The sequence below is a fragment of the Monodelphis domestica genome, chromosome 6, assembly GCF_027887165.1.
Source record: "Monodelphis domestica isolate mMonDom1 chromosome 6, mMonDom1.pri, whole genome shotgun sequence".
NCBI lineage: Eukaryota > Metazoa > Chordata > Mammalia > Didelphimorphia > Didelphidae > Monodelphis > Monodelphis domestica.
Window position 1 is genome coordinate 52362816 of NC_077232.1, and position 13729 is coordinate 52376544.

General features: G+C 34.6%; 1 protein-coding gene across 1 annotated transcript in view; it reads right to left on the minus strand.

Annotated features, from left to right (window-relative positions):
- The window catches only part of LUZP2 (leucine zipper protein 2), a 749802-nt gene that overhangs the window by 681163 nt on the left and 54910 nt on the right, over positions 1 to 13729 (minus strand). The gene's annotated exons all lie outside the window — the stretch shown is intronic.

Here is a 13729-nt window from a genome sequence, read left to right on the forward strand (position 1 = left end):
TCAATTACTCTAATTCACAGAGACAATTATATGAAAAGGTGGATCCTTTATTGCATGTAGAATAGAGGTTCTTAATCTTTTTATTTTCTGACATGATCAATTTTGGAAGGTTGGCGAAGTCTATGGATGCTTAGAATACTTTGAAATACACAAAATAGATTATAGACTTGCAAAAGAATTTAATTATACTGAAAAGGTTTTATTTTTTTTTCTAAATTCACAAGCTTCATGTTAAGAACTCTTGAAAAAAGTAGAGAATTTTGGTAGTGAGGTGGATATAATGCCAGGCTTGGAATAAAAAAGATTCATATTCTTGAGTTCAAATCTGACTTGAGAGCTATGTGACCTGGGCAAGTCACTTAACCTGATTTTTTCTCAGTTTTCTCATCTGTAAAAAGAGCCAGAGAAAGAAATGGCAAATAGCTACAATATATTTGCTAAGAAAACTCCCAACATGGTCATGAAGAGTTGGATTTGACTGAAAAATGACCAAACAATAAAATAACTTTTTGTTAGTAAATTAAGGAGAGTTGTGTGATACATTGATAAGAATACTGGAAGCTGGTAATTTATTTGTCACCATTTAGATGCATTTTCTCAGAGTAGTCTTTTATTATTTCCAGAACTCAACTTATTTAATTGCAAAATGTGAGGCTTGGCATAAGCAGTCTAAACTCCTTTTTGCTATAATAGTTTACCAAGCTATGATCTCACCTCCTCAATAAGATTTCAAGAATGTCAGTCTGTTGTTCTTTCAATAGTTTTCTTATACTATAGATACCTTGAAAAAGTGAATCTTCTATTCAAACCAAAATCTCCTTGATTAATCTCTACAACTGGGCAGTTTTCTTCAATAGAAAAGACACTGACCTTACTTTGAACTAAAATACCACAACCATTTAATACTCTGCCCTGGACTCCTCAGACCTTTCTCCTTGCTTGGAAGATTTTAGGACTTGAATCATGAAGTTTATTAGAAAATGGAAATTTTGAACTGTGGACTCTGCCTTTACTTCTTTGTGATTTTTAGTAATTTTTCACACTTGCTAGAGAAGAATTTTAATTGATTTGGAACAATGTTGTTTAACATTAAATGTTTACAAAATATTCAATGGGGTGGACATGATTAAGGATAAAATAAGCATCATAATTCTAGAGCTAGAAAGGACCCTAAAGGTCATTTCATAAAACTCCCTCATTTTACAGAGAGAAACTAGAAGAATAAAGATGCTAAATAACTTGCTTAAAACCACAGAGGTAATGAATGGCAGAGACAGAAACTGAATGGAGTCCTGTTCATTCTACCACAATATGTTGGGAAAATTCAACCCCCTTGAACAAAATACAATACTCATTCCTTATAAAAACCATTAGAAAACAATGGAATAAAGGGAACCCTCCCAAAAGTGATAAATAGCATTTATCTAAAATCATCAGCAAGCATTGAAGATAATGAGGAAAAGCTAAGTCCCTTGCCCACAAGATCAAGTATAAAGCAAGGATGCCCATTATCAACACTATTACTTAATATTGTACTAGAAATGGTAGCTGAAACAATAAGGGCAGAAAATAAATTGAAGGAATTAGAATAGCCAATGAAGAATCAAAGTTATCACTCTTTGAAAACAATATGATGCTATAACCAGAAAACACTAGAGAATCAAGCCAAAAGCTAATAAAAATAATGAACAACTTCAGAAAAGTCAGAGGATACAAAATAAACCCATATACATCGTCAGCATTTCTATTTACCACCAATGAAATCCAATAGCAAGAGATAAAAAAGAAATTCCACTCAAAATCACATTAGACAATATAAAACATCTGAGGGTATATCAACCAAAACAAACCCAACAACTTTGTGAACACAATTACAAAACACTCTTCATATAAAGTCAGACCTTAACAATTGGAAAAACAGTATTTGCTCATGAATAGGCAGAATCAATATATAACAATCCTACCTCACATTTGAACAAAAACTGATGGGAAAAATGGAAAGCAATAGGGTAGAGATTAGGCATGGACCCACATCTCACACCAAACACCGAGATAAATTTAAAATAGATATTTGATCTAGAAATAAAGAGTGACACCATAAATAAATTAGAAGGATATGGAAAAACATACTCATCTAACTTATTGATAAGGGAAGAATTTATGACCAAACAAGACATAGAGAACATTCTGAAAATTGAAAAATAAATGAAACAAATTATTTTGATTATATTAAATCAAAAAAAGGTTTGCACAAATAAAACCAATGCAACCAAGACTGGAAGGGAAACAATGAATTTTTGGGAAAAGGTATAGCAAACATCTCTGACAAAAATCTAATTTGAAATATATAGACACCTGAGTCATATTTCCCAGAATATAAAACATTCCCCAACTGAGAGATGGTCAAAGGGTATCAACAGGCAGTTTTCATACTAAATTTTAAAACTATCATATGAAAAAAATGCTCCAAATCACTACTGATTAGACCAGATAAAAATGAAAACAAATCTGAGATACCACCTAACATCTACCAGATTGACTAACATGACGAAAAAGGAAAATGATTAAATATTGCAGGGAATATGGGAAAACTGGGACACTAATCCACTGTTGGTGGTATTGTGAATGGATTTAAGTATTTTGGAGAGCAATAGAGAGCCAGGCTCAAAGGCACACCAGGGTCTAAATCCCAAAGAGATCAGAAATAAAAGGACCTATTTGTAACCAAAATATTTTAATAGTTTTTTTTTTTATAGTGGCAAATAATTGGAAACTGAGGAGATGTCTGTCACCTGGGGAATGGATAATAAGTTGTGGTATATGGTTGGAATGGAATAATATTACTCCATAAGGAACAATGAACAAGATGTGTCCAGAAAAACCTAGAATGACTTTTGTGGACTGATGCAAAGTGAAGTGAGTGAAACCAGGAGAATATATAATAATAGAAATATTGTATGATGATCAACTGTGAAGGACTAAACCACTATCAGTAAAGCAAATTTCTAAGACAACCACAAGGGAATCTTGATGAAAATGCTATCTACAGTCAAAGAAAGAATGCAAATCAAAGAATGCCATCTTCAACTGATTAACCTTCATAGGACTTCTGTGGTATATGTTATATGTGTCTTCTATCATTAAATGAGCAATATGAAAATATATATATTACCTGAAATTTGGTGTATAACCTATATCAGAGTATTTACCACTTGGAAGGGTGGGTAAGGAGGAAGAAAATCTAAAATTTAAAATATCAACAAATAATTATCAAAAATTGGTTCTCTATGTCCCAGGAAAAAAAAAATTAAAGACTTAAAAAGAGATTTCAAAGCCCTCTCATGGCAGACACCAATAAGAAGCTGAGCTTAGGTCTCTAAGATTTCCCCTTTCTAGGGAAGCAGAAATGTCTTGAGTCCAAAGCCATTCTATCCTAGTTATTCATAGCCAAGCGAGGTAAATAGCACTTCCTCCCATTTCCATCGGTTTATTAGTCACAAAATTTCCATGATGCCATTTTCTATTCACCATTAGAACCCAGAATTTATTGAGCACAGAAGTCCAAATAGATTGCTTTCCTATATGGTATACAAGGATCAACAGCTGTAAGAGACTAGATAAAGATACAAAGAATTTCAATCTGGAAAAGATGTATGACCCTCCCATTTGCAATTTCGGGCTGCTGATCTATGTGGTCACAAAACTAAGTGCTGTGAAGCTTTACTTGTGAAAAAGGGAGGTTTAAACTATTCAGAGAGGCTCCTTTACTGAGTTTTGCATTTGAAAGATTTTTAAGATTCTTCTTGGAACCTTTTAAAGGATTTAGAGCTCTGCAAAGCATTTGCAAAGAAAATGAGATGACCCAGAAGCTAGCTGGAGAATGACCCAATTTGGAGAAAAAGAAGAATGTTCTGTTGGAGTCAATATGCCTCTGCATAACCTTTTTTATGATGGGCAGCAACAAAGGAGTCAGGAGTCAGATCACCTGGGTTCTAGACCTATTTATGTCACTACTGGTTAAGTGACTGAACCGTCCCCCCCCAAAAAAAATCTTTTTGCCTTGCTTATAAAAGTGGAGATTGTCATTTCCTTCTTAATGTCACAGAAATTGTTGGGTGGAAAGCAATACATGCATATATCTGCCTTGTAAACTAGTGGTATCCAAATCAAATAGAAACAGAGTCCAATAAGGCATACATAAGGATCCTTGAGGGCTGAAGAGATAATTTTAAAATGAAATATTATCTAAGTTTATTGTGTTTTAATTCATTTTGTTAAATATTTTCCAGCTGCATTTAAATCTGGCTTGGGTCACACTTGGGAGTGTTGTGGGTTGCATGTTTTACATCTCAGTTGTTATCTATACAAATGAATAAAGATAACTTGTCAAAATAGATTGGAAAAAAAACAAAGATTAGTGTAAATAACCAGGATCATGTAAGATGAAAATAGAGAAAACATCCAAGAAAAGTGGAAATGAATGGTAAAGAATAAAATGCTTCCCTCTTCTACCCTGATTAAAGGAAAGGGCAGCTTTCTGACATTAGTCAACCTCTCTGCTGACTCATGTGTCCAAAGAGTAACATTGAGATTTATTCCAGGTATGTACCATTAGCCAGAGAGATAGGAAAAAGCCCAACAAATCACAAGGCAATAAGCTCTTCAAGAATGTAACTTGGCCAAGTTACCAATAAAAACAGTGAAAGGCAGAACCAGTATTGGAAATCAGGCTCCCTTTCTTTCCTGTGCACTTTCCCCTATGATAAACTTTTCTTTCCCCTCAAAAGCTCAGTTCTAATATAAAATCAAGAACTACTCCAACTAAGATAATAGCTCATATTTATAGGAATGAGGTATTCAAAGAACTTTCTCTTTTTTTCGCATCACTAGATTTTCACAAACCAATAAAATTGACAATGATGAAGAGATGAGACATTTTAAGAAATTGAGGTTCTGACAGATCAAGTGAATTGCCCCTAGATTCACATCTAAAGAGTATCAAGTCTATAGATTTGTTTATGGCTATCAGGCACCTCAAAGTCATATCAAGTCAAAGAGAAAACTGAGGCTGAGGAAATTAAGGTATCATTCAAGTAATAAAAAGGGGAAAAAAGAGAATTTGAACCCAGGTCCTCTGATTGCCCAGCTAGTGCTCTTTCCACTATCTAAAGAAGTCCTGAATCTTATCTCATATGGTTTCAAGTCCAAGGCTCATTCTATTATACCTTATTGCCTCTCAGTTCAGTGACCATTAAGAACTGGACCACATTCATGTCCATATTTTCACTGGACTCAACAGTTCAGCTCCTTTGCTTTAGTTTAGAATTCTGAGTTTCTTCAGATTCAGCTCTTGTGCACACAAGGCATTCCTCATCTCAGTTGTTACTACCCTTCCCTCTCAAATGATCTTATATATATTTTCTACTCAGTCAGGTAACAAGTATTTATTACCTGCTTACACTGTACTGTGCCAAGAATTTTGCTAAATACTGAAATCACAAAGAAAGGGGGAAAATAGTGCATTACCCTCAAGAAGCACATATTCTAAAGGTAGAGACATTACATAAATAACAAGGTAAATTAAAATACGTTTAAAGTAGATGGACAGTAATCAGAAAACAGATATTAAACCATCAGAAGAGTGTAGATTCCTTGACAAAAGGAACCATCACATTTTTGTCTTTGTGTCTCAAGAATATTCACTATCTCGTATACAGACGTCAATATATACTGGCTGAATAAATGTAACATCTGAAAAAAAATATGACAATGAAAATGTAGTTAGAAGGAAAGATAATTTCCATTTTGCCCTTGCAGGGGGAAAAACAAACTAACAAACGTTGAAGCAGTTGCTTTCATTCTGCACCCAAAGATGAGAAGAAACTTCCTTTCAAGGGATAATCAGTATGCTTGATCAATAGATAAACAAATATGTGTTAGTTTTCTATTATTGGTCAGGTACAGGCAATATGACATCAAAAAGAAATGGCAATCTCCAGCCCTTGTGAAAGCTTACATTTTATTAAAATTTGCTTGAATATTTCGTAAGTTTAGGCAAACATGCTGTGAAGACAAATAGAATGATTATGACTTTTGTCTGAATGTCTATTGCAAAAAAAATCCAGCTCAACATAAATGCTACAATTTAAAAAACCTGGAAAATGCCCTACTTAAAAATACACATGTTCATACACTACCCCTACTCCCAGCCTCATGCACACTGGGATGCAATGAATTAAATATGATGATAGACACAGAAAAGGGTAATAAAACCTATGTTGGAAATCATAATGAAGTATTTAGAAATGAAAGGTCAAAGGAAGGTGCATTCTTAGATGCCCCCAGACTATGACTAGCAGAAGCATGGCGAACATTAGGCATTGCCTCTGAATGCAGAATTATTTGTATCTTAGCAGATAGCATGATACTAACAGCTAGTGGAAGTTATTTCAGTTTTAGTTCTCTGAGGAGTTAGATGATCCATTAATAGGAAGGTTATTATGAATGCCCAGCAAAATAGAAAAGAAAATGATGACAAGATGACATTGTGTGAAATTATGATAATTCTAATATATACTATATGAACAAAATAGAAACTCTGGAGGTAAAAAAAATGGACAAAAGTAAAGGCATTGACTTTGATTATCAACATTTTTAGAGAATTTTATTGATCTCTAAAGTATTTGACATAATGATACCAAATAGCCCAGAAATTTTATTCAAAGAATGCATGATCTTCTTGCTAAATGAGAATGCAAGGCAAACTGAGGCTATACTGAATCAAAGTAAAGTTACATACTCAAAATGTCCTAGAAGAGGATAATAAAAGATTAGAAGTATTATCAATTCATAAACCAGACAAATGTGCAGATATTTTGCCATGGGAAGCAATATTTATAAATTATCCTGGAAGAGAAATAAATAAATAGAAAACAGGAGATTTTTTTCCCACTATTCTTATCATCTATAATTAAGACTGACCAAATTTGGGCTCTACCATCTCAGTACACCTTGTGCTAAATACTTCGTTAAATGAAAAATAAAACTGGAGAAAATTAAATTAATAAGGCCAGCTACATAGTACTAAATACATAGAGAAGAAATTTCGATGTAATTGATGTAATTATATTCAGTATCTTTTAAAAAGGAGAATAATACAAAAGAAAACTAAAGAGCATAGATAACAACATACATAAAAAGGTGACTGAGAAGAAATCAACTATCAACCCATACTTCTACTTTCTCTTTTCTATAAAATATTTATGAAAATAGCTTACAAATGCATTGAGTCTATCTTGATGTAAACATCAGAAGACAAGAAAAAATCCTTTCATAAAATATTTTCTATAACCGATGTTATCTTTGTGAACACGTAATTGACTGAAGATTTTACAGAATCTGTGCTTCTGCTTTATTTTTATGTCACATAGGATTTTACTTCTTACGAAAAAATTACTCCTCGAAAGGTTGTTATCCATAAGTCTCCAATTAATGTGTTAATATCATAAAAACTTTCTTGCTTGATGGGTCTTCACAGATGCTTAGGAGATTGTTAAGTGAGCTACTGGGTACCAACATTGAGACAACCTTTTGACTCAGTGGATAAAGCATTAGGTCTGATGTCAGGAAGATCCCAATTCAAATCTGTCACTCAGTTTTGTCATCTGGAAAATAAGCTGGAGAAAGAAATAGCAAACCACACCACTATCTTGGACCAAAAAAAAAGACAAAAAAAAAAAACCTGAATGGTGTCATGAAGACTCAGATATGACTACAATGTCTTAACAACCAAAACCAAAATGGTACCTGTTTGCTAACAATGTTCACTACCTTCATGGAGAATATTGCTTGCAAAGAAGAAAAAAAATGTACTCCTTAAAGGTGATAAGGTTGGAGATGACGAACTGATTGCCTGAAGCTCCGCCATCTTATATAGACTCTTCAGTGAAACACACTCAAGGGATCAGCCTAATTAGTCACATAGGGAAAAAGAAAATATAGATGAAGAATGTTTTGGTTATCTTCAGTTAAAGGAGTTGGGCAATATCTTTGGAATTTTGCATAACATTAAATGATGCTCAGTGGCTTATTCCATGCATTTGTGTGTATTCACAAATTTATACCTACATATACACACAAACATGAATGTGTGTTTGTATGGGGGTACGGACTGGAGTCAGGAAAATATCTTCTTGATTTCAAATCTAGCCTTAGACATTTATGAACTATATGATCCTGGGCTTGTCACTGAACTCTTTTTGCCTCAGTTTCCTCAACTGTAAAATGACCTATAAAAGGAAATGACGAACAACTCCAGTATCTTTTCCAAAGAAGATTCAAATGGGGTTGTGAAGTCAGACACACCTAAAATGACTGACCAACTATATGGATATATGTTCGCTAGACATATCAGGCAATAAACAATATAGTATTATGTTTTCATAAGGAAAAAGGATGGGTGAATGTGGGAAGATCATATAATACTTTCAGTGATCCCCCAAATAACCTGTATCATGAAATTCTATCTTTTTTAAATACCAGAATTCTACCCATGATAGTAAATGACTAGAAATCATAGAATAGCATAAGAGTTACAATTGTTGGTTACCTCAAGGGAAAGATGCTTAAGGGCTGAACATGGGCTGCAAAACATGGATGAGAGCTGTCATTTGAATCATACTGGCAAAGCCACATCTTCAATGATTGGTAGCGAAAAACAAATAACAAAGGGAGATATGGGATGGCCCAGAAGTATTAGGGAAGTTTAAAAGTCAAGACAATGGATATAATTCTTACTGGCCACACTGCATCAAGAATTAAGACTAGCAGATGGATAACCAAAGCATTATACCAGTGGGCATGAAATATTAAAAGAATTGGGAAGCAGGGGGAAGCCTTCAGTCTATTGGGCAGATTCTCTATGGAAAGAATTGGGCTAGAATCAAACAAGTTGCAGAGGCTTGGCTGAGATATGAGCTGGGCTAGTGTAGGGAATACCTGCATTGTTGAGATCACAGATCTATTGAAATATCAAAGTAAAAATAAAAAAAGAATCCAAAGTTCAAACATGTAGTTCAGAATGCAAGGGTAATCCTTCCCTGCAAATGAATTTTTAAAAAAATCAGAGAACTGATTTCAGCCTAGCCATCCCTCCTTTCTCTCCCTCCCTTACATTTCCTCTTACTTTTATTATGTATAATAATGGTATGGTTTCATTACCTGATTATGCAGAGAAAATGCTTTACATTGTCAATAATTTCCTTCAGTTTCTAGCTAAGATTCCTTTGCTGATTTGGGATTTAATAAGCTTTTTTTGTGCATTATGATTTATGTGCTACGAGTTATAACTGATTAATTGGTGGTAATTGATTTATTAGCTTTGGGAGAAAGGCAGTAAGTGAAACACTCCCTAGCAGAGTGATTACTCTGGGAAGCCCAGAGTAACAGCTGAACATATCAGCAGTCTTGATTTTTCCCTTTAGAAAACTCTATTTCAAATAACTTTATAATGAAAATGTTCAACTGGACTATAGGAACTCAGTGAACACAGTGGTATAGCTTTTCATAAGAAGAGCAGACTTAGATAACCATGAAGAAAAAAGTAAAATAATTCAGGACCAGAGGCATGTTTAGGAAGAGTAGGTCTATCATTTGTTCCCAATTATGCTTTTTCTTATTGCCCTGATAATACTCGCTTTTTCTTTTTGACTTTTTATTTCCATTCACCATCTGTTCACCAATGGTTTGGACCACAAAGACAAAATGGCAGAGTGTCTAAAAAACCGAAGTTAAGGAAAATTTGTTTGGACCTACTAATTAATAATTACTATTTTACTAATTATGAACAATAATTATACTAATATTGCTAACATTTACATAGCACTTTGGGCAGCTAAGTGGCATAATGGATAGAGTGCTGGAAATGGAGTAAGGAAGAAGACCTGAGTTCAAATATAGCCTCAGAGACTTACTAGCTATGTGCCCCTAGGCGAGTCACTTTGAACCCTCATTGCCTCAGTTTCCTAATCTATAAAATGTGCTAGATAAGGCAATGGCAAACCACTATGTTATCTTAGGCAAGAAAAACTCAAGTGGAGACACAAAGAATTGGACAGGACTGAATAAGGACAGAGCTTTAAGGTTTTCAAAATACTTGATATATAAACTTATTTGAATCTCACAGCAACACTGGGAGAAAGATACGAGTATTATCTCATTTGGACTGATGAGGAAACTGAGGCAGAAAGCCATTAAGGAATGTGAACCAAATCATATAATTAAGAAATGTTTGAGGCAGAATTTGAACTCAAGCCTTTTGAATTTCAAGTCTTGTGCTCTGTACTATGCCACCTGATAGATATATCCTTGTCAATAATAAAATTTCAAAGGACACAAATTTGTTCTTTAGCTAACTCTTTGAAATGACTATGGAGGGGTGAGGTGAGAAGAATTTAATTAAATAAAACTCAATCCAATAAGCATTCATTAAGATTCTAATGTATGCCAGCTTCTAATATGGGCCAGATATAGATACAAAAGTAGGAAAAAGGTGCTGATGAGGGGAGACAACAGACAAAAGGATTCAGAAAAGCCAGGCTCTGATGGAGGCGTACCCATCACATGAGGTTGGGATGGAAAAAGAATCTTGTTCTGCAGAATTTTTAATAAACAAGTTCAGTGTCTTCCCTCTACACAGTAAGACCTTAGGAGGAGTTTAGTATTCTACCCTCAAGTCCTCTAATAAAAGTGGAGAGCAATTTGAGGGAAATGGTGTCAGTTAAGGCTTATAAATTAGCAGCAGCATGGTGATGAGATTAGAAGTGATGGGATTAGAAGCAAGTAATTTAGGAGAGTAGCAAGGTGCTTTGGAAGTCATAGAATCCAAATTCCTCCTTATTTGACAGAGATATAAAGATATTCAGTGATTTGCCCAAGGTTATAGAGTTGAGACTATCACCTAGGACCCATGAATCCAAGTTCATTCCTCCAATTGCAGGGCTTTACTGACTATTCTACACTTTTGGCTTCATCTATCTCCTGTTAGGGTACAGCCAAAACAATATGTCTCCAGAAGCTTGGGCCAAATATGAATCATGCAATTGGATCCAAGGAGTGTTTTTGAGTCAAGAGGAGAAAATCCTGTGGACTTAAACGTGACTTGCTTTATGGAATGGGTCTCTTCCCTTCATCTTTAGTACTTATAGGAGGAAATGGCAATATCTTTGGCAAGAAAATCACAAATGTGATTATGAAGAGTCAGATATGACTAAAATGAATGAACCACGTCACTAGAAAGTTACAAAACAAGCTATCGGTAGGAAATTTCCTTTTATGTTGAGGCATTAAAAAAGGAAAAAAAGAATATTGAGTATACCAGAGCTCAACAATTGCATGATTTATAAGGAATAGCAAGTTTCCAACATGGAAAAGGAATGAAAATGTTAGTTAGTTAGTTAGTTAGTGCTAATGGTCTTGCAGAAAGAGTATGCATTTTCAGAAGTCACATTTTTGGAACCATTTCCCTAATCTCGAACATCCAGGATGGTTTGCTCAAACTGAATTTTTTCAATTGTTTTATATCTCCCTGTAGTGTTTTCATCAACGAGAAAATTCACATTGAGATGCAGTGAAAAGAATACTGCTTTAGAATCAGGAAGCTTGAGTATTCTTTTTCACGTTTCTGCTTCTTATGGATGTGTCCTTGAGAAAGGTATATCCTCTGTCTGAGCTTTCAGTTTCCTCAACTATATAATGAAGGAGTTGGAATGGATGACTTCTAATGCTTCCAAGCTCTGAACCTGGAATCCTTGTAACTAATCCTTGCCTTCACACTTTAAGTTTAAGTCAGAGCACCCAACAATTTACACTATAGTCATTTTAGTCTCTTTTTTTACTTGTTAATCTTTTTATCCAGACAAAATTGTAAAGTCCTGAGGCTGTAGACCAGTTGTACAGAATTGTGGAGAAGGATGAGTCTCAGTGCAGTGACTAAAGTGCTTTGCTTGGTATAAAAATGACCAGAATTCAAAATCCACCTTAAAATCCACACAGACCTGCTATGTTACCCCCTTACCTTCTCTCAGCCTCAGGGTCCTTATCTGTAAAATGAGGATAATGTTAGCATCTGCTTTTCAGTGTCATTTTGAGGATTACACAAGAATGCGCAAGAAAAAATGCTTTGTAAGCCTTAAATCACTATATAAACAAGGAGTTATTACTTTTGTCATTAAGATCCCTTCCAGAGGGTGAGAGGAAGGGAAGTTCTTTATAAGCAAACAATATACACAAACATCAGGCTTGAACTACCTTTCACAGGACACATCACCATAATGCTTGTAATCACTTTTGTTTCTGGAAATAGATAAATAACTTCTGTACACTACTAGAATATATTCTCTTTGAGCTCTTGCAACAATGACCAATATGGAAGTGTGTTTTGCATGACAATAAAGTAAAATTAAAAAAGGAATATGTTCTCTTGACCAAAGAGTACCACCATAAAAGAGAGAGAGAAGAAAAGGACGGAAAGGGAGAGAGACAGAGACACAGAGAAACAGAGAGAGATTAAAACAGATTGGTGACACTCATACCGAGCATAAAAAAGCAAAACAAAACCCACAGATGCTCTTAGTTGGTAAATACACCTACACATTATCACTAACAAAATTAGAGAACAAAGCTTAGCATTCTGTTTGCTAGAAAATCACAAACACAGCATATATTTCTATAAATGGCATCAACATAAGTTCTATTGATTCACTGGGACATTGAATTGGTATGATTTGTAGCCAATTTTTTATATCACTGATTAATTCATGCAATGACTAAGTGACAGACAAGTGGAAGCTTCTTTTAAATATCTGAAAATGTAATAGAAAGCGCCTTTCCACTTAGGATAGGGAAGAAAGACTTTGACCTCTTTGCAAGGACACTTCAGTTACTCAGTTACTTGTTCAATCAGCCTTGGCTGCTGAGGATGAGTCTGCGTCAAAGACATGAATTCAAAATGTTGATATAATGAGATTTGAACATGGCAAGGTAGGAAAAAAATCAAATTCAAGGAGTTTGATCTTGCTTGTTAGCTTGGAGTGGAATTTGATTTTATCACCCTTGAGGGCAGGTTTTTCATCTTCTCCCTCTTGTAGATTATCTTGTCCCCATCCATTTGGTGCTGAGTAATTGTTACTTGATTGAATAAGAGTTTGGTGAATATATTAACCATTTTACTGCTGTTCAGTTCAGTTCAGAAATGGTACCTCCATCTCTTCTAAATGTGTGCAGTAACATGAAGGGGTTAGTATCTAGAGGATAAAAGTTTTATTCTTATCATTCTTTGGGAAAAGACATTGAAGATTTATATCGTGTCAAGGAAAGGGCTGGTTATTACTTGATCTTTAATTATCTCCCCTGTATGAAATAGATTCAAGTTCCTTAGTTGAGAGGGTTGGCAAGAAACTTTTACAAGAAGAAACTACAGAGATGCATCAAGTAGAGGACCTTTCCAAAGGGTAGGTCTGAGGGAAAAGTTCTTTCTGCCTGCACATTTCAATACATTTGAAATTCTCAAGAGAATGCAGCATCCTTCTAATTGGGCCACACCGGGATACATCAGTCACATTATATTATATGACATGACCTGTGTAAGGGGCCAGCAGACATGACTTGAATTTAAATGTGCAAGCTTCAAGAAGTGTGTTTTATGTAAAAATGAATAATATTAATGTATTCT